Below are 23,288 nucleotides of genomic sequence, written 5' to 3'. Positions count from 1 at the left end.
TATGTGTGGGATAATAAAATAAATGATCTTATTGTATATTACTCATTATTTGGATCCTGCTGTGGTGGTCTCTGAGCGGCATCTAATATTGTGTTCAATAATGATGAAGAGGAATAACGAACATTGGGCTGGTGTCGTGCATATCCTAAATACCACAATACGCTGGTTACATGTGCACATGTACCCACAGTCCGTGCGCCTGACTTACAGGTGCAGTAATAACCAAAAATCGCCTCCATCTCATCATCTATATTATCTGCATCTCTTATGTTGTAAGCTATAAATATTTGATGTTTTGTAGCATTACGGAATCGTGAAAACACTCGCACCCTTATGAAACCTTGTTCATCAAACAACGAATCCAATTGAAATTCTTCTTGTGCATCACGCTGCATCTTATCTTGAATATAAGATCTTGCTAGACGAACCTGAAATGTACCAATAGTCAAATCTCGTAAATATTCTAATGTTAGGCGTGGAAAGTCACGTAACTGTCCTTCATGTAAATGTATCCATTGTGCATTTCTATAACACATCCTTTCTACTTCAACTCGCGCTTGAACAATATTAACCTCTCTAGATTTATCAAGAAGTTCTCTTGCTAATCCTGCATTAGCTTCTTCCATTAAGGGGATCCAACAGTGACGAGCGAACTCCGACGGGTTAGCGCCCTCATCTAAGCGTAACTAAAATTATCGATAATACCGACCGAAATTATCGATAATATCAATAATTATAGTTCCGCTGTTACCGATAATATTTCTGCATGTTTTATGCATATTTGAAAGAGAATTGTGTTCAATATGATGAAATCGGACAACATCGTGTATTTCTACTGCTCTATTGCCTCGCACGCATATCTAAGCGTATCTAAGCGTATAGATAACAGTATAACATAGACACGTGTCTGCCTTTATTGCATATTTGAACACAATTGCACACATTACTTATATGGACTTATATATATATATATATATATATATATATATATATATATATGTGCGTGTGTGTGTGCCTTTCCATATATCTTTCCAAGAGGAATAATATTTGGCCATGTGTGTGTGTGTGTGTGCATGTATTGTTATATATATATATATATATATGTGTGTGCCTTTTATATATATATATATATATATATGTATATATGTTATAATTTTAAAGCGTTCGAATTGTCTGTGTAGCTGCGCAATGCAAATATAAATTATTAATTATTCTTATGGTCTACATATGATGGTTATTTCTGCGTCACCGCTGGCGCGCTCGAGCGTTGCCTACATACGGGGTGACTCGCAAGTATGAATACTATTTTACAAGTTAGATCTTTGCTTTGAACGTATAATTTTCTCTGGATTTTTATTTCTTTCACCTCCTATGGATGTATTAACAATAAATATATTGTTTAAATAAAATTTGACGTGCGGCTAAGACGTCACACATTTTACATTCTTGGAGTATTTTTGTTCACAAGGATTGCCTCCTAAAGCTATAGTTGTGGCAAAAGCTGCAGCATAAATCCCACAACTTATGCCATCAGGTTGTGTTTGAACTTTTTCAAAAATAATGTTATCTTGCTTTATTGTAGGATAACGTAGATGTATATAGTTTTTCTCCTTAGCTACCAACGTATCGTATGTACAGCCGGGTAGGCTATCATATACGCAAAGTTTGGTGCCATTAAAGAAAATACATCGCCAGTGATCACTACAATTCCCTCCAATGATTTGTAAGCTTTTGTTACTATCACTGGCTTCAATCATATGAGAGAACTCCAGATATTGGACACTGTGTTTCAAAGTCGGAAGTTTGTCTTACGACGCGTAAATATCGATCTAATGATTCGTCGCTTATTTTGCTATCTATAGGCAAGATATTATCCTTCACGATAGAGAGAGAAGCAATCAAATTTAAAATTTTTTCATGTTTCTCCATATCGTCTTTCGTAATATCATGTTTGTTATTTGAATAACTAACTATGATACAATCATCATCTTGCTCTATATCCATAGCAGCAGCAATAGCAGTATTTGCTGCTTCTATAGGCAAAACATTAGATTTAAATCGCTTTCTTTTTTCGAGAATATCTTCATTTTTCATTATATTTTGTCGAATATTTTTTCGGCTAATTATTTCTTTAACTGCTTTTTCTTTAGCTTCTGTTATATATAACGGATCTCTGATTGGCATATGCCTATTATGCCGACTATCCACGATTTCTGGAAGCATGCATCCGTAGTAGAAACGTGTTAGAAAAGGCAGCATTTCATTTTTCCAGAACTCATTGTGTGTACTAATGTGCAATATTTTTATGCTTTTTGGCGTCCAAACAGCAAAAATGCAATATTCTCGCTCTGTTATGTTCAATTGGCCTTGAACTTGATAAAAATATCGGTGATTCCGATTCATTTTATGTGGATCTTTTTTATCGAAGATACCTTTTAAAAAAGGCAATGTTTTTATGGCTTCTTCTGTTGTCAAATGCTCAGCCGACAGAGGACATTTAATTTCCACAAGACTATTTTCTTCAATAAGTCCGTCAGGGGAAGCACCCAAGAATGGATTTTCATTATCAATGAACAATCCGCAAGGTTTTATTTCTTTATTTAATTTCATGGCCAATTCTTTCCTTGCTACATCTTCCTTATCGCGACCATATTTTATGGCTTCGGTATCAATAGACGGAGGATATAAAATGTTTTTTACAGTCAATGCACAAGACGTTGTCGGTCTCATGCGACATACAGTTCCAAAATTGGATGCTGTCAACATTTCACGTCTCAATGATAACCATAATTCGGACTTATATTGATTTCTGGTTTCGAATTCAATTGTTTGCCAATTTTTTCCATTTTTGAACAACTTTTCTATATGACTTAGTCGCAGTTGCTCGAATATATCGGATGGGTGAACCGGCCTTTGCGACTGCGGACCGTAATAACGATCTGTTGCTGATTCTCGTTTGAATTTTCTTTGCCTTCCCTGCGCTTCTCGAGATCCTCTGATTTTTGCAACTTTTATTTGTCGTTGCTTTTCCAGATTCTCGACAATAGGCGGAACAATCTTACACATGCTTTGATGTAATTATGTAAGTACTTGTTGCGTATTATATTGAACAACTGCTCCTGCAATTCTAGCATCGTAGGAGCCTCGTTTACCAAAATTAATACGTTTTCCGCCAATTTCTTTGCAGATTATCGAATTGAACGATTCTGCAGGGTTATTTGTTAAATTTAACAATAAGCTCTCGGAGTAAGCGCTGAGATACATGACAGCAGTCTCTATTTTTGGATAGAAACCATGTAATTTTAGAAACGGTACATAATTTTTCTTTATCTCATTGCAATTCTCTTTGCATATACCGCGTGCTTCACATCGTTTATGTTCGCCAAAAACATGACTAGGAATATTCAAATTATTTTTCTGCAATTCCATCGCCAGACAATGTAGAGGTTGCCTTTCTTTTCTTTGTCGAGCGGATGACTCTATTACCTCTTTTCGTATTTTTAAAATATTGCTTTTTACAACATTTCGCACCTGTAGAAAGCCACGCTGTCTACACATTTTTGGCTGAGTCATCTCTGCCGCACCTTTCAGCTTTTTGCACAAGTTGCGAAGCAAATGATTTGCATTCAATTTTTTTGACAGTCACCATATGTTCACGGTATGGTTTGTTATCAACAATGGCCTGATATACGCTACTGTCACCATCGGCAACAACTGTTTTATATATCAGTCCATGCATTTTGAGGCTACATTTAAAACCTTCTACGATGGCATCGCTCTCCATGCTTGTAGAGCTCGCATTGCGATCAAAATTTTTATAGCATTTGTGAACTCTTGGTTCGATACCTTTCTGCTTTGCTACATCACATAGCGTGCAAAATTTATTGCGGATACCGACGAAGAGAATCTTTCTGGTGCGGTAACCAATTATGGCTCCAATACCGGAAAGAGAGTCGTAGGCATTGCCATACGATCTCTTCATCCAACTACCATCCGCTACGACTGTTATGTACGGAATACCGTTTATAACTTTGTTTCTTTCGAGAGCGAGTTGCTGTTCAACTTCGCCAGCCATTTTCATCTCTTCCATGGTTGTTTTTTTAAAGTCATCGATTAAATTTTCCCTATATTTGATATAGGTTTGCTCGGACATGCAAGGAACATTTATGGCTGCACACAACTCTTCGAGCTGGGCATAACCAATTCCCATTGTAACAGTTTCTGTTACAGCAGCCGTATTAGTGTCCATTGTTTCCGGCTCTGTGGGTTCTGACCAGATGTTGGCTTCATATTTGCACATTTGGCATTTGAAGAACAACTGAGTCATTAACCCACGGCGATGAGAATTTATGAGTTTCCAATCTTTAAATTGGCACTCTATTCCTTGCATATGATTATCAAAGGTTCTGTGGATTTCATTCCACAGAAAACCAATGTCGACAATGCGACGGCCTTCAGGCATGCTTTCCTGGATACGATTTGTATCCAGAAGGCCCTTTTCGATAACAAAATTATTGTTATCTTCGCAAAATTCAACATTTTCACACATACCTGTATTTGAAGTTGACTCGAGGCACTGCGTTCTTTGGGTACTAATTATCGAATTCATTATATCGGGAAGTACTTCAACCGATTTTTGCAAATTTTTAGATTCGTTAGTACCCTCAGTAATGCTAGTGTGCCGGGAGTCATTTGCCTCTTGGGTTAGCTTCAATAATTTTCGCCTGCAAAGAAAAATTAATGGATGAATATTTTTTAAAACATAGCTACAGAAATAAAATATTATAAATAATAATATATATTATATATATAATTTAATATATTTTTGAAAAAAATAAACTTCTGAAAAATAAGTAGTCTTTTGTTTATACATTTTTTATCTAAGTGTTATTAAAAATTAGTTATATAATACAATAAAATGTTTTAACAACATAAATTCCTCTAAAATATTTTATAACCAGCATAACGCACATGCAAAACAACCAGCTCACGAATTGATCGCCTCTGGCATAAATTTTTTAACACACATGCACATCGCATCTAGTGTGAAATAACAACCAGCTCACGAATTGATCGCCTCTGGCATAAACTTTTTAACACACATGCACATCGCATCTAGTGTGAAATAACAACCAGCTCACGAATTGATCGCCTCTGGCATAAATTTTTTAACACATGCACATCGCATCTAGTGTGAAATAACAACCAGCTCACGAATTGATCGCGTCTGGCATATATTTTTTAACCAAAGCAAACATGCAAAACGCATTTGGTGTTAAATATTCTTAAAACAACCAGCTCACGAACTAACCGCCTCTGGCTAACTAACTACTGCACTAACTACTATTATAAAATACAAATATAATAAATTTTCAATAAAAAATCAAAATAAGCAAAAGACTGCGTTCTTATTTTTCAGAGATTTATGTAATATATTCGGTATTACTTATATATATATATATATATATATATATATATATATATATATATTGGATAGCCCATTTTAATCCATCCAGTCGAATATCTCAAAAACCAAGCCCGGAAGAGAAAAATGTTTCAAACAAAAGTTATGTGGCTTCATAACTAAGGGTGCCATAAGATGGTGACAATGATTTGACCTTGGAAAATCATTTGAAGGTCATGTGAAGGTCAACTTTAAAATCTTAAATGGAAACCCCATCACGTGACCTTCAAATGACTCTTCAAGGTCAAACCAATGGTACCATCTTATGGCCCCTTCTAAACCAAACAACTTTTGCCCGAAACATTTTTCTCTTCCGGGCTTAGTTTTTGAGATATTCGACTGGATGGATTAAAATGGGCCATCCAGTGTATATATACACACACACACACACAATATACATAGCTTGTCTCGCCACCTCCGTACAATTATGTATTCTAGGGATAAAACAAGGTCAAAAATTGAAATACAAACATTTTTTAGTTGTAATGTTTTGAGATATAAATGACCAAAATTTACTATAATATCGCATACATTTTGCGCATTCAGATCCGTAACTACATATATACGTGTACTGATCTGTCATTTGTTATTGATTTTACAAATCAGGTAATATTGAGTTTTATTGCACAGCTGATTTTATTGTTTTTTATGTGTATGAGTATTATATTATGCAATTAGCTGATATCAAACTATACTTGTACGTAAAATATTTAATTTTTTGTTCAATAATAATTTCATTTATTGATTAATTATTATATTATTATTTGACCAAGTTTTCTATAAATTTATTTAATCATTTTATCTGTCAGCAATAGGAGATGACAGATCAGTATGTGTATAAAGCTTGGATATGAATTGTATGCAATATTATTAGCGAATTTTAATCACATAATTCAAAAATTATTGCAATCTTCATATTTTTGTATTAGAATTTTTGACTATTTTATTTCTAGAATGCATTATGTATATGGAGTTTGTGACCATATACATATATATATATATATATATATATATATATATATAGATTCTAATATGTATGTGTATATATCATTAAATAATTATATAAAAAAGATGTAAGTAAATAAAATTTAATATTAATTTAAATTGAAGTAAAACGATATAAATAAATATAAATTTAAACATTAAATAAGTCATTTTATTTTATTTTTTTATAAACTCAGGAATTTTATAATCTCAATTCAAAAAATGTTTTTGACAGTTTCTCTCCAATTTAAAAAAATTACTAAGAAAGTAAATGTAAAATAATTTTATAATAATTATTTACAAAAGATAGAATAAATTTTTTTCATAATGAATTTCGTAAATAAAATTTAAATTAGCTTTCTTTACTTATATATATACACAAGTCAATCATCGCCGATCTTTAGCCGGGCGCACGTCGGTGAGTCGCACGTCTGATAGTGTGCGTGAGCACTCAGCTGTTACAGCGCGGCTCACCGAAGTGCGCCCGGCTAAAGATCGACGATGATTGACTTGTGTATATATACAGGGTGGTCCTCGTAACGGTCGCCACGATTTTTAAGGCACTTACAATAATCTGACATAAAAAAGTTTCAAACAAAAGTCGTGTGGCTTCAAGGGGGCCATAAGATGGTGACAATGATTTGACCTTGGAAAATCATTTGAAGGTCATGTGATGGTCAACTTTAAAATCTTAAATGGAAACCCTCATTTTTTATTTAGTATTCTTCTAGCTAACATCGAGAGCTTTCCAAAACACTATAACAAAGTATTTTTTTATTAAGTACTTTTTGAGTTATTTTATATTTTAATCTGACATATTTTGATATAAAAAATTAAATATCTCGTAAAATATTTAGTTTTTGTTGTAATACTTCTATGTACAGAATAATGAGACAAATCAATTAGTATAAAAAAAAAATTGTTTTTAAGAAAATTATTTACAATGTATTTTTTTAAACAATTATTTGTTTTTTTTGGCACTAATTAATTTGTCTTATTATTCTGTACATAGAAGTATTACGGTAAAATTATCGAAAATTGAATATTTTACGAAATATTTTATTTTTTATATCAAAATATGTCAGACTAAAATATAAAATAACTCAAAAAGTACTTAATAAAAAAATACTTTGTTATAGTGTTTTGGAAAGCTTTCGATATCAGCTACAAGAATACTGAATAAAAAATAGGGGTTTCCATTTAAGATTTTAAAGTTGACCTTCACATGACCTTCAAATGATTTTCCAAGGTCAAATCATTGTCACCATCTTATGGCCCCCTTGAAGCCACACGACGTTTGTTTGAAACTTTTTTATGTCAGATTATTGTAAGTGCCTTAAAAATCGTGGCGACCGTTACGAGGACCACCCTGTATATCCCAGTAAACACGCAGGGCTCATTTCCGTAACAATTATATAATGTTCTATATGTATATATTACAGATCATTAAAATGAAACTATAACGTATCAGTTATATCAATAACGTAATGAATCTATAATTGTTGCATAGAATTGTTATGTAATTTTGTCGTTACTTTGTTATGTAACATTTATACAGTTTTGTGAACGTAAATGTGCATACTCTAAAAGTTTCGTAAATGCTACGTAACTCTAATGACGTAATTGTAACGTTATAATAAATACGTAACATTTATGTATTTTGATGAACGTAAATGTGCATACTCTAAAAGTTTCGTAAATGCTACGTAACTCTAACGACGTAATTGTAACGTTATAATAAATACGTAACATTTATGTATTTTGGTGAACGTAAATGTGCATACTCTAAAAGATTCGTAAATGCTACGTAACTCTAACGACATAATTGTAACGTTATAATGAATACATAACATTTATGTATTTTTGTGAACGTAAATGTGCATACTCTAAAAGTTTCGTAAATGCTACGTAACTCTAATGACATAATTGAAACGATATGTTAAATACGTACCAATTATGTATTTTGGTGAATGTAAATGTGTACACTCTAAAAACTTCATAAATGCTACATAACTCTAACGACATAAGTGTATCGTTATGTTAAATACGTAACATTTATGTATTGTATTTTGGTGAATATAAACTTGTATACTCTAAAAACTTCATAAATGCTATGTAACTTTAACGACATAATTGTAACGTTATGTTAAACATGTAACATTAACATTATTTTATTGATGTCAATGTATACATTTTTGTTAAAACCTTGTAAAAAGAATTCGTAAAAGGAAGAGAATTATGCAGAAACAAGAAAATGAAAGATTTTGAGAGAGGAAAGTTGCGATATATTTATTTATAATTTAAAAGCGATAACAATATATCAATCATGCCTTTTTTTAGAGAAGAACTACAACATTACCAACGCGTGCTCCGCGCACACCATATATATTTATTATGTGTGTACCACATTTGATTTTTTTTGTGTGTATACAGGGTGATTCAAAACAACTTTTAGTTCTTAAAATATCGTATTCTTGAATTAATTCTAAGACGATTTTTCCTTTACCAAAATTTTATCCGAAGCTTAGTTGTTAAATTATATATAATATATGTGTGTGTACACACACACACACACACACACACACACACACACACACACACACACACACACACACACACACACACACACACACACACACACACACACACACACACACACACACACACACACATATGTAATACACAGACACACACGCACACGATAAATGCGTGTGGCGCACGCAAAGCGCACACTTGTAATGTCTAATAATAACAAAATTTCCATATCGTATTACACATAAAAAAATATGTACCATTGTTGACATTTTTGAGTGTTCTGAAAAAATGATAAATGCATATAATATCATTGAGAAAAACATATTTGAAACATATTTTCTTAATATAGAGTTATAAATGTGGAAAATAAAATTATATATTAAAAAAAAAAGTTTAAAAATATGCACCAGATATCTTTTTTTGAATGATATATGCATACCATTTTTCTGTTATGTAACATTTATGAAATTTTTATAGTATACACATTTACATTTATCAAAATACATAATTGTTACGTATTTAACATAACGTTTCAATTATATCATTAGAGTTATGTAACATTTATGAAACTTTTAGAGTATACACATTTACATTCACCAAAATACATAAATGTTATGTATATTTAACATAACGTGTCAATTATGTCGTTAAAATTATGTGGCATTCACGAAACTTTTAGAGTATACACATTTATGTTCACCAAATTGCATAAATGTTACATAATAGAGTAACGACAAAATTACATAACATTTCTATGTAACAATTATAGATTCATTACGTTATTGACATAACTGATACGTCATAGTTTTGTTTTGTTCATTTATAACATATAGAATATTATGTAATTACTAAGTAAATATACGTTTACTGAAATTACTTATGTTCTTTGTGCAAGACGCATATTTAATAAATTTTTCTCTACATTATGCATCTGTGTAAGTTATGTGAACATGCCCTAGGGGGTAAATCTGTGATTGGCTTATTGTTAGTCGTATTAAGTATACGTGCAAGCATAGACATAGTCGCTGCTACTTGCGAGCGAGAGAGAACGCAAGGAGCACGAAACAGAGTATGTCCTTTTCTACGTGTATCTTTACCCTCACTCCTTAAATAAAAACAAACGCTCGGTCTACATATACTATGTCTATGCGTGCAAGGCTATGTTCGGAAACATCACTCGTGTGCACACGAGTGTCGTTCTATCTTTGTTATGTACCAAAAGTTAAACAAAGATAGAACGTCGCTCGTGTGCACACGGGTAATGTTTCCGAACGCAGCTCTAGTGCGCAATCATCGAACAAAGCATCCCGAGCTTCTGCGCGCTAGGCTTTACTTTTCAATATGGCCAAATCTACGAAAACAGTAGTTGTGCGTGTGAAAAAATTGTGTTGAAAGTGTGAACAGTATCGAGATATTGGTAAGTATGAAATAAATATTAACTTAATAATTAATGCCAACAAATGATAATTGTTGTCTTGTGGTAAAAAATCTATGCTAAAGATTGAATTCCTCTTGTGCAGTGAACAAAAGATACATCGCGTACCACATGAAAACCACATGCGCCTAACAAAGGACAAAGGACCTCGTGCCGGCGAAAGATACACCTAGTTTTGCCTCATTATTTTTATATTTTGGCATTTTTATAGTAAGTACGATTTATTTTATGCAACATTATTTTTCCCATGTTTTTTTTACAATATTTGTTGTACGGTCATATAATGAGAAAAACAAGAAATCTCTTATTTGCACTACTTTTTGAATCAGAAGCTTGAACATTTCGAGTGTAAAGTTACATCATCTCTTAATTATAGATTTTTTATTTTGTATTGCATTGCGGCATACTAAATTCCGGTTTATAATTTTTTTATAATGATCGTAATGGTAATTCCAATGATAAATGATATCAATTATGAAATATAGCTTTTATATTGTTGAACAAGATATCTGCATTAGAAAAAACTGTAGATATATTTTTTCGAATACTTGATATATTTTGAAAGTTTATTATTGACTGTTTTCATAATAATTTTTTGCAAATGAAATAGAATCTTATAATTAATAAATATTTTCTATGCATGAGTCTTAATTTTTCAATTTGGTATTTGATCGTGAATTAATTTGATGTAAACTGATTTTTATTCAAGTAAAATATTTAAACATGATAGCATTAATTATTACAAGTCATTACATAATGAGGTTATAGGTTTTAAAAAATTGTAAATATTATGCGTGTAATATGCTTATATAATTACTTTAATTTATAATTTATAGTTTATAATAACATGCAACGTAACAAAAAAAATTATTCATGTTTAATTAATTACAACACTAAAATACATTACAAAAATATTTCCATTAAAAGACATTAAAAAATTATATAGGTTGTTTCACCATAATTGTGAGAAATCAAATTTTTCATATATAAATGAAATACTATTTAAGAAATATAGATTGCATTTTTTCTGAAATTTTCTATTAGCGTCCTTAAAATATTACATAAATTATATTTTAATTATTGAATTAGTTTGTTTCGATAAAAAACTGCAAATGTCTTAAAACATTTTTTATTTGTCAAAATATTTTTAATTCTCCATATAAGCTTCCTATATATTGTTTCAGTGAAAAAGGAGAATATAATATAAACAATAATATCAGGCAAACCCAAACCTATATTCGTATACATAATCGCAATTCATCTATTTCCTATTGCTTTATAAAATTATATATTATGTCCAAATCAAAATTAAGACTAGACATTAATTCTTTAACGCCAAGGCAGCGGCGACGTATTTTCTTAAAAAAATTTCGTAATATTTGCCAAATGACTATTAATTCAAATTTGGAAATTCAAAATAATATCGTAAGTTTATCGAATGGGCCAGGTAACATCGAACAATTACCTCAGCAGCAAAATGTACTAAAAGAAATTGATATCGATTATTCCAATGTAATGAACACTCATAAGTGTACAGAAAATAATCATGATTTAGTTTCTGACCATTCGGAAATTAGTATTGATAAAAATAGTCTTCAGTTAAGTATTTCAAGTGATAAATTTTCTAAAACAGAATTTTGTAAAACAGAACTTATTAACGACATCCGATTATGGGCTATTGAAAATCGTATCAGTCATTCTGCTATTAGTAGTTTACTGAAAATTCTAGTAAAATACGGCCATAATCTTCCTATTGATGCTCGAACTCTATTTCAAACTCCCAAACAAGTAGACATTATTGAACCAGGAAAATATTATCATGCAGGTTTAGATGATAGTTTGAAAAAATCTATTCGTAAGCATTATTGTCGAAGTAATTTACCATCTCAGATAAATATTAATGAGAATATAGATGGTCTTCCTTTAACAAAATCTTCTGGGAGTCAATTTTGGCCTATTTTAGGTAGTATAGTTGCAGATGTTTACACCGAACCGTTTATAATTGCTGTTTATCATGGTTTTGAAAAGCCAAAATGTTGCAATACTTTTTTGAAATATTTTAAGGATGACTGTTTTGAGATTTTCCGAACTGGCATGGTAGAATACGGCAAAAAAATAACTGTGAAATTGAACGTATTTATCTGCGATGCTCCTGCAAAATCGTTTATCAAGGGAACTAAAGGACATAATGCGTATTTTGGATGCGGTAATTGTATTCAAGAGGGAAATTACATAGAAAATCGAGTAACCCAGAAATTAATGCAATGTTAGATCAGACGAATCTTTTAAATTAAGAAAACAAGAAGAATACCATAAAATCACTTCAAATCTTGAAGATTTAAACATTGGAATGGTTACTCAATTTCCTTTAGACTACATGCATCTCGTACTATTAGGAGTAATGAAAAAATGGTTGCAGTTTTGGATTAAAGGTAAACATAATGTTCGTATGGTTGCAACTCAGATAACTCTTGCTTCAACTTCTTTATTATCTATGTCATTATTCCTACCTAAGGAATTTGCTAGAAAGCCAAGGAAATTAGATGAGGTTGATCGCTTTAAAGCCACCGAATTAAGACAATTATTATTATATGGGCCAATAATCTTTTTTAAAAAATTATCACGTGATAAATATGTTCATTTTTTGAGTCTGAGCATAGCAATTCGAATTTTATATAGCAAAGAATATTGCGTACAACTGCTTGATTATGCACACAGTTTATTATTGTATTTTGTTGAAAATTATTGCACATTATATGGTCGTCAATATATATCATATAACGTTCATAATTTAATTCATTTGTGTTATTATGTAAAATTATGGGGAGTGTTAGATAAATTTAGTGCGTTTAAGTTCGAAAATTACATGCAAAAAATTAAATCAAGAATTAGATCTTCGAGTCGGCCATTAGAACAATTAGTCAATCGTTGTAAAGAAGAAGATAATTTTAATATAACAAATGTAGAAAAGAATTATCCAATACCAAAAGTACGTATTATAAATGGCAAAAAGATAATAAAATCAGTTCAATGTAAAGGTTTCTATCTAAGTACAAGAACTGCTGATAATTGCTGTCTTTTGTTAGATGGTACGACGATTTCACTTACGACAATTTATTTAAAAAATAAACAGATTTACATTATTGGCAAAAAGTATTTAAATATTAAATCATTTTTTCGCATTCCATGCAACTCTTTAAATATCGGAATTAAAAAAATTAACGAGTCACAGTATGAGTTAATCACTATTCCATCTGATATTAAATTAAAATGTGTAAAACTGCCTTTATGTGACGAAGAAGCTGTGGTCTTGCCTTTACTGCACCAACAAGATATATGTTTATGGCAAGTACTCATATTGATAGAATATATAATTGAAAACAATATTAAATTATTTAACAAGTTTTACTTTTTTACAGATTATTAATAATGGTAAAAAATTTCGCTGTCGTAACTTTTCCAAGCGATGGGAATAATGAAGAAGAGATCGTATCAGAAGTTCCATCTTTATGGCTTTCTTCCAATTTAACAGAATGCTGGTGGCCATCGGTAAAAAATATAAACATGTTTATTGTGAAACAAACTCCACCTGTTACTAATGATCCTAAATGGACACTTTATCCTATCAAATTTCATGGATATTATGGTAATTTATATTTTACTTCAGAATTTATGTAATTATTTTTTAAATATTTTTAAAAAATAATGTAATTTGTAAATTACGGTTTTGTTCTAATCAAGATTCATTAGATGAGGCTAGACAAAGAGCAACGAATTATTCTTCAAGCGATGAAAATAATACAAATCAAATAAAGAAGTCATGCACAAAATAGTCACTAAATACAGTTTATGATAATGAATCTGAATCTGATTCTGATGACTCACGTTCAATTATACCAAATCCACCATCAATCCACAATGTCTCACAATCAGCCAAAAATATTCAATCAATCTCAAATATTTTGGATTCAACAATTATTAATAATATTGATATGGAAATTCTTGATGGAACTATAGTACCTCACAAAAGTAATTTTTATTTTAATTCTTTTATTCCATTTTTATTATCTCTATAATAAAACGGTTTTTTTTTAATTATAGTTATTGTTTATTATGAGTAATCTAATACTTTTTTAATATTTCTAGATATGCAGGATGTATATACGTTAGTGTCAGAAATGTCAGATAAAATGGAAGGTTTTGTATTTACTTTTTATCTTATAATCTTATTAATATCTCTTTATGGCATTGTTTACTCAATATTATTAATTTTTTAGATAATTTTGAAAAAATATGTACAGCTATAACTACAATTTCATTAGACATACAAACTATAGATACTCGTTTAAAAAACATACATAACCAACATAAGTCTAAAGACTCTGCCAAGGATACATCAAATATACAAAAATCTTTTCCGTTTAAGAGTATAAATGAAGTAATAGCTTTTGAAAAGAATTTATCAGAAAATGCAGATGAGTACAACAAACTTGTAAGTTTAATTAAGTTATTTAAATGCAAATTTTATTTAAATAGAATAATGTAAATTATATTATTGATATGTTTTATTTCTAAAGATGCTATATATATCTCGCATAGGCGGAGGGTCCGCTAAAGAAAATTTAATTCGTATATATCGAACTTTATTTTCTAATGAAGTTGCCAAGGTATCATCCTGGAAAGGACTACGTAATCATCTTAAAATAAGTAGTTTAAAGTCTATATTGACGGGAATACAAGGTAAAATATATTTTTATATTTATAAATAAATTTATAAAATATGCAATTTAATTTAATGTAAAATTTCTTTAATATTCAGCAACAATTTTGGCTCAACATCAATTCACAAACAAAGAGTTTGAAGACATCACGAAAGAATGGTTTTGCCAAGGTGGTCAAAGGCTTAGCAGACAACAAAAAGACTGAAGAAGCAAATCCGCAAGTTATTTAAATGTTTCAAAAGCTTATTATTTTTTCATTATAATCTTTTTTCTTATTAGTCTATGAGCTTTCGGCTTATGATCTTTTTTTTATTGGCCTAGAGTCTTAATTAACATAAGAAATATTTTTTTTAACTAATATGTTTTTTATATTGAATGATTTTAACACTAAACCTACCACGACTGGTTAAACAATCGGTCAAAACGTTATCAAAGTTTAAAAATTTCTGCATTTGGTATAAATAAGTTGTTGGTAGATTTAGTGTTAAATACTTAAGTTTTTAAATTTTTATGTTCTAAAATCTAAAATCATAGTCTGCACTCTTTTCATTTTGAGTTCTCAACGTCATTATTTGAGTTAAATACTTCTTTTAGGAGAATTAGTAGAATTAAAGTATGTATTATGTTGATACATTTAATAGTTTATCTAACAATCTTTTTAATTACAAAAAGTATAATTGCTTTATTGTTTTTCTTTCAAATGAAAATCGAATTACAATAGGATAGTATGGCCGGTTTTGGCTCAGTTTGTCGTGAGTGTGAGAGAGAGGGTATCGTTGGGGAGGAAGAGAGAGAGATAGTTTCGGAGCAGTTTGTAGGCGCCCGAGGGATGGAGAGCGGGCTGGGCGGGTGCATGGGGGGGTAAGTAGGGTGAGAGGGGAAGCGCGGCCGGGGGGAAGCGGTGGGTACGAGTCGCCGAGAGCGCTCGAGAGATGGCGCTCGGGGGGTGGCGGTTCCTCCCGATTCGCGACCTTGACGCGACTCGCGCTTCTAGCGCGCGATCCGCCGTCGCGATTCTTTAGGAGGGCGCGCCGCTTCTAGCGCGCGATCCGCCGTCGCGATTCTTTAGGGGGGCGCGCCGCTTCTAGCGCGCGATCCGCCGTCGCGATTCTTTAGGGGGGCGCGCCGCTTCTAGCACGCGATCCGCGAGCGGGCGGCGGGCGCCCGGCGTCGAGGGGGCGGGGGATCGTCGGTGGGCGGTCGAGCGGACGGAGGGGCGTCCCTCGTCGCTCTCCTCTTCTCGAGGCGCGCATTAGCGCGAGCGCGCTTGTCGCGTTTCGGGGGGCGAGTTTTTTTCCATTTTCCAGCGACGTCGCGCGTTCGGTGACGAGACGCGTCTGAGAGCGAGTATCCGGTTCGGTTAATCGGGGGCGCGTCCTCGCTATTTTTCCCATTATAAAAGGACGCCGCGATGGTCTCGAGGTATTAGTACGTTCGAGAATATTTCGCGGTGCGATGAAGCGCGCGCCGAGCGCTTTAACGAGATTAGCCGGAAGAGCGGTGAATGTTCGAATCGGAAGTATCGAGGATATATGGAATTTGGAGATACCGAATTGTTTGAAGAAAGAACTACGCGAACGTTATATAGAAGACCGTTTGTACTGTATAGAAGAGATCGGCTTCGCGGAAGAGTTAGTGCGAGAGGCGAGCAAGACGCGATTCGACGAACCTTTCGCGAATGTCGGAGCCGATGGCTATTTGCTTTATCGCAATTGGAAACAGCGATACGGAATTCCGAAATTTTCGTGGGAGGTGAATCATGTCGTGCATTGTTTCTTTAAGTTCGGTTGCCGATTCGAGAACGGAAATTATTTCGAGGAGAACGAGAGATATTGCGCGTATTGCGCGCGTAGCTCGAGTTTCGCGAAAAGCGTATCGACGCACGTGACGAAAACGGTGTATAGCGAGATGGTGCCCGCTTGCGATCTCGTCGACGAGGTTTTCGACGTGTCGAATAATTGGTGCGCCGGCTGCGAGACGAGAGCTTTGTTCTACATCGAGAATTACGACGAGGAGGAGACGTGGTTTCTTTGTAAAAAATCTTGGCGTTCGTTAGACGACGAGTGACAAATCGAGAAACGATGGAGGCGCGCGATCTTTTCGATAGCGCGCGGGACGTCGCGACGGGGAACGCGTATCGCGCGTGGGCGCAACGGTGCGACGAATGTCTCGAGTCTCTGCGGGAGAGATGTCGAGGCGAGCGCCGAGGGAGATCGACCGGAGCAATCAATTCTCTTATCGCTCGAATCATTCGATTAACGGGCGCGAGAGACGATCTGCGTCGACATTTCGAACGCTTGGGAGGCGGTGTAGAGGAACGCGAGGGATTCTCGTGGTCCGAGATCGAGACGGCTTTCTCTAGACGCGTTTTAACCGGCGCGGTTATTAATTTCGATTATATCGAACCTCGACGATTTCTCGAGGACGCTAGAGATACCGTGCTCGATCGAATACGCGATGTTATGAATGAATATAACTGTGTTAAGGTCAATACCGTGTTTATTGGTGAGTTCGTTTCGGGCGACAAGATCAATGTTAAGACTATTGTCACGAAGAATTATCCGCTTCTACCTCTTTCCGACTTGCGAGAGTGGTACGAGAAGCGGGTGGTCGACGCTACTCTAGCCTCGTTGGAAGAATTTCAACAGCGCGATAGCGGATGGGCGTTATCGCGAATATTCAATTTAACTGTGAACGTGAACAGATACAATCCTATGCACGCGGGATGTCACGTCAAATTGCTGCGAGAGATCATGTTGAAGAAAGCGGTAATAAACGTGCAATCTAATGACAATGCGTGTTTCGCATGGGCGGTGGTCGCCGCTCTGTATCCAGCTGAAAAAAACGCGGGTCGGGAATCTTCGTACCCGCATTACACGACAGTGCTGAATCTGAAGGGCGTTAAATTTTCTATGAGTTTGAACAAAATTACTAGATTCGAGCGTATTAACGACATATCTATTAATGTGTATACTGTTCGAAATAAAAAGGAGGGAAAAGGCGGTTGTCGCGTTGTTCCTTTGCGTCTCACTGACGATAAAAAGGACAGACACATTAATTTGCTGTATTTTGACGATATGACGCAACGAGATGACGCGACGCATTTCGCGTGGATCAAGAATCTGTCGCGACTCGTCGGCTCGCAACTGAGCGGTAGACGACATAAATCGCATATATGCGATCGGTGAGTACTAATTAAAAAAATCGTCGTACGATGTTGATAATGCGCGGGATTTAAAAATATGCGTTATGTCGCAGATGCATGCACTATTTTCGAACGAGCGATAAGTTATCGGCTCACAGCGTGGACTGCGGAAGGATGAACGAGTGCGCTATAGTCCTTCCTACCAAAGACGACAAATGGTTAGAGTTTCGCAACTATAGTAGAAAGGAGTGACTTCCATTCGTGGTGTACGCTGATCTCGAATGCGTACTGAAGAAGAAAGAGGAGAGGAGAACGTCGAATACATCTATCGTTCAGCATCACGAAGTCTATAGCCGGATATTACGCGCGATGCGCGCTTGATGGCGTTAGCTCTACCTACAGAGCTTATCGCGGTGAAAATTGCGTATTGTGGTTCGTTAAAGAACTGCACGATCTAGCGCTTCGCGCGAAGACTATTCTCGATATTGATGCTCCTATGACGAATCTTACATCGGATGAATGGGAGAGATTCGTAAACGCGACGCGCTGCAGCATATGCGAGAAACCGTTCGAATTAGGAGACGCTCGCGTGCGCGATCACTGTCATCTGACTGGACGATACAGAGGTCCGGCGCATTCGAATTGTAATTTAAATTATAAGGATACTTACGTAATTCCTGTATTCTTTCACAATTTATCGGGTTACGACGCGCATTTTATCATTAAAGATGTAGCTAACGCTTTTCCCGGTAGCGTGGAAATATTGCCGATAACGAAAGAAACGTATATCTTTTTCACGAAGAACGTCGAAGATGCGTAGGACGAGGGATGGTTCGGAAAACGCTTGAAATTGCGTTTCGTGGATTCTTTCAAATTTCTAAGCGCGAGTCTCGAGAAATTGGCGTCGTATCTAGACAAAAGCGAGTTGAGGATCGCGCGTTCGGAATTTTTCGATCTTAGCGACGCCGATTTCGAGCTTCTCGCGCGAAAGGGTGTATTTCCGTACGAGTATGTCGACGACGTAGATAAATTGTTGGAGACTTGTCTACCGCCGCGCAAGGCTTTTCACAGTTCGCTAACCGGTGACGCGATATCTGAGAGCGATTACGCGCTCGCGATAAGAGTCTGGGAGCGATTTCGCGTCGAAACGTTAGGCGATTATAGCGATTTGTATTTAAAGACCGACGTTCTTCTATTGGCCGATGTTTTCGAAAATTTTCGTGACGCGTGTATGAGAAGTTATAATTTAAATCCCGCGTATTATTACACGTTACCGGGATACATATGGGACGCTATGTTAAAGTATACGGGTGTGCGATTCGAATTATTAACCGACATTGATATGGTGATGTTCGTGGAACGCGGAATACGCGGCGGGCTAAGTCAATGTTCCAACAGATACGCGCGCGCTAATAACAAATATTTACAGTCATACGATCCTTCGGAACCATCGTCGTATCTCATGTACTTCGATATAAATAATTTGTATGGATGGGCGATGTGTCAATCGTTGCCTTACGAAAATTTTCGATGGGTTGATAACGTTACGAGCGTTGACTTAATGTCCGTGACATCGGACTCGCCTATCGGTTATATTCTAGAGGTCGACCTTGCATATCCGTCCGACCTTCACGATTCTCACGCTGACTTGCCATTTTGCCCGACGCGCGATAAGCCACCCGGAAAACGAGACGAGAAGCTTCTCGCCACACTGTACGATAAGAGCCGTTACGTAATATATTATCGCAATTTGCAGCAATGCGTTCGACACGGATTACGCATTACGAAAATACACAGAATATTGCGATTCGCGCAATCTTCATGGCTGCGCGAATACATCGAACTGGATACACGATTACGAATTAACGCGAAAAACGAGTTTGAGAAAAATCTATACAAATTAATGAATAATGCCGTGTTTGGCAAAACTATGGAGAACGTGCGCAATCATTCGAATGTTCGACTCGTGACTCGATGGGACGGGCGATACGGCGCGGAGGCGATGATCGCGAAGCCGAATTTTCACAGTAGAAGCGTTTTCGCGGAGGATCTCGTAGCTGTAGAATTGCGTAAACTCGAGGTTAAGTTCAATAAACCGATTTATGTAGGTATGTACATTCTCGACATATCTAAGATTCGTTTATACGAATTTCACTACGAGTACATGCTACCATTGTATCGAGATAAGTGTAGAATAATGTACACCGATACGAATAGTCTCATTTATCGCGTCGAGTGCGAGGACATGTACGAGAATATGAAGCGCGATATCGACAAATTCGATACGAGCGATTACGCAACGGGCAATGCGTATGGAATGCATCTCGCTAATAAGAAAATACCCGGTGCGATGAAGGATGAGAACGCTGGCGCGATTATGACCGAATTTATCGGACTCAGAGCGAAGATGTACGCGCTGCGAGTCGCCGGTAAAAGCGATACAAAAAGAATCAAGGGTGTTAAGAGCGGCGTTGTCACGAGAACGATAACGTTTGACGATTACGCGCGCTGTCTTCGACAGGGGATCTAGATGAAGCGCGAGCAGTTTTGTATAAGATCCGAGTTACACGAGATGTATACAGTATCGGAGTTGAAGATCGCGCTCAGTCCGCACGATGACAAACGATACACGATATCGGGAACTACAGATACGTTACCGTGGGGACATTATAAAATACCGCTGTAAGGAGCGAAAAAATACTATACGTTTCTTAAAACATTTAAACTTTAGTTAGTAGTTTATTGTTAGTATAAACATATTTTATAAATAATATATTACCATTGTATTTTCGATATAATTCGTGGTTGCGTCGAAAATAATAGTTCGAGAAGAACTTCTAACTGAAATACATATTTTTAACTCAAAAGAAAAAATTATATCGAAGAGACGCGTTTCTAAATTTCATATCAAAGTATACAAGTTTTACATCACAGGCTTGTGTTCTTTGATTTGAAATTTCAAGACTCGAAATATTCGTGAACCGTTGATTAATATTCTACGAATTATCGTGAAGAGATGTGTTTCTAAATTTCATATCAAAGTATATAAATTTTACATCACAGGTTTGTATTCTTTGATTTGAAATTTCGAGATTTAAAACATCGATGGACGTTCTACGAATCGTTTCGAAGAACACGCGTTTTGCGCGAATAATATAATTTGAATATAATTTATTGTAACAGATTTTAATAAAATAATAAAAATGAATCGGTTTTATTTATAATAGATTTTAATAAAAAATCGTGGAAATGTTCGATCAGTCTTATATATAATAGATTTTGTTAAAATCTATTATAAATAGGACTGATCGGACATTTTCACGATCTTTCTATTATGCTCTCGGAAGTGTTTTATATAGAATAATGTGAAAAAAATGTTAATGCGAGTTTTAGTGTTATCATAGTGACGTAATAGAAAATGTATACAAAGCGCGAGAAAGAGTACGTATAAAGTTTGAAAGAGAGAACGCAGGATATGGCGGCCGCGTAGCGGTGCGAGAGAGAACTCGTATAGAACGCGAAAAAAATTCGTATATAACGCCAAAAAGACGAACTCGCGCGTGTTTTTGCGATGTAAAAGTCGTGGAAACCACCATTCTGTCTAAGTCTCGGCTAATCTCGAGTCGATTTGGCAAATTCGCGTTCTCTCTCATTGGCATAGAACATATATCATGCTACATGCAAGCGAGAGAGAACGCGAGAATTTGCCATAAATCGAGGCGAGATTAGCCGCGAATTAGACAGAGCGATGATTTCCATGACTCTTTATTATATTCTTGAAAGTGTTATATATAGAGCAACGCGAGAAAAAGGTTACCGCGAGATATGACGTTCGCTTAACAATGCGATGAAGAATGTATATAAAATGTAAGAAAGAGTCCGCATAAAGCGCAAAAGAGAGAACGCAGGATGTGGCAGCCGCGTAGCGGCGCGAGAAAGAATTTATGTGGAGCGCAAGAGAGAACTCGTACAAGATTACAAGCTATTTATAAAAAATAAATATATATTAATTAACCGGAATAATCGATTAAATGATTAACCGATTTAAAGATTAATAGAATAATGGTAATCACTCTACCGATTACCCATTAACCGATTTTAACCGGTTAAACGGTTAATCGAATTAATCGATTTTCACAAGCCTTAATTTTAATTGTATTGTGTTATTATTTTTTTCTTTGTTTTATAATTATACGATTATTTTAGTTAACCGATTTAAAGATTAATAGAATAATGGTAATCACTATAACCGATTACTCATTAACCGATTTTAACCAGTAAATTCGTTTTTAACCGGTTAAACGGTTAATCGATTTTCACAAGCCTTAATTTTAATTGTATTGTGTTATTATTTTTTTCTTTGTTTTATAATTATACGATTATTTTAGTTTTAACATGTCTATAATTTTTTCTAAGATTTTTTTGTTTTTGGTAACACGAGGTTTAATATTTAATATTGTATCACAAATTAAACTAATAAAAATAATTAAAATGTCATTAATTGTATTTTATGTATAATATGTATAATATGTATAATATGTAGTTTTATTTAATAAAAATACATTTTTATCATAATACAGCTGTTTTATTTATCCAAGAATTGTGCGATTCGTCCATTCCTAACCATTTCACGTAAATCTTGTCACCCTTTCGACGCAGCACCTTTTCTACGAGATACACGTCGGGATCGCCAACGCGTAGCAACTCGTGCTCGTAGAATCCTTCAGCGATCGGCTCGCCGCGCGAATCCATTAACAGATACGTTACGGGATTAGTCCGTTGTATCTTAGTTATTCGAAAAATCTCTGTAGTCCAGTTGGGTGTGAAGCCTTTCTCGAAAATCGTCTTAAATTTACTGACGCGTACCGGATCGGCTACTTTGAATTTCGCCGGAGCCGCGATTTTTATATTGCTGTATACAGTATTTAAAAGTTTATCGGCAATTTTTGGAGTTACGTCGACAGGTCTCATACTTATAGTGCGATGTTTTCGCGTGTTATATTC

General features: G+C 34.8%; 1 long non-coding RNA gene and 1 pseudogene across 1 annotated transcript; one reads left to right on the top strand and one right to left on the bottom strand.

The window, feature by feature from the left end:
• Positions 1-1,421: 1,421 nt before the first annotated feature.
• Positions 1,422-4,726, bottom strand: LOC138944009 (uncharacterized; annotated as a pseudogene).
• A 9,548-nt stretch (positions 4,727-14,274) lies between these two features.
• Positions 14,275-14,755, top strand: LOC138944010 (uncharacterized). The gene is made up of 3 exons (XR_011448610.1): positions 14,275-14,447; positions 14,565-14,615; positions 14,696-14,755. It is a non-coding gene; the product is annotated as an uncharacterized lncRNA (long non-coding RNA).
• The last annotated feature ends 8,533 nt before the right edge of the window (positions 14,756-23,288 follow it).

Source organism: Polyergus mexicanus, unplaced genomic scaffold (assembly GCF_030449975.1).
Source record: "Polyergus mexicanus isolate NDT 795.1 unplaced genomic scaffold, iyPolMexi1.0 SCAF_72, whole genome shotgun sequence".
NCBI lineage: Eukaryota > Metazoa > Arthropoda > Insecta > Hymenoptera > Formicidae > Polyergus > Polyergus mexicanus.
Note: the sequence above shows the minus strand (reverse complement) of the source record. Positions and strands in the feature narration are given on the sequence as shown.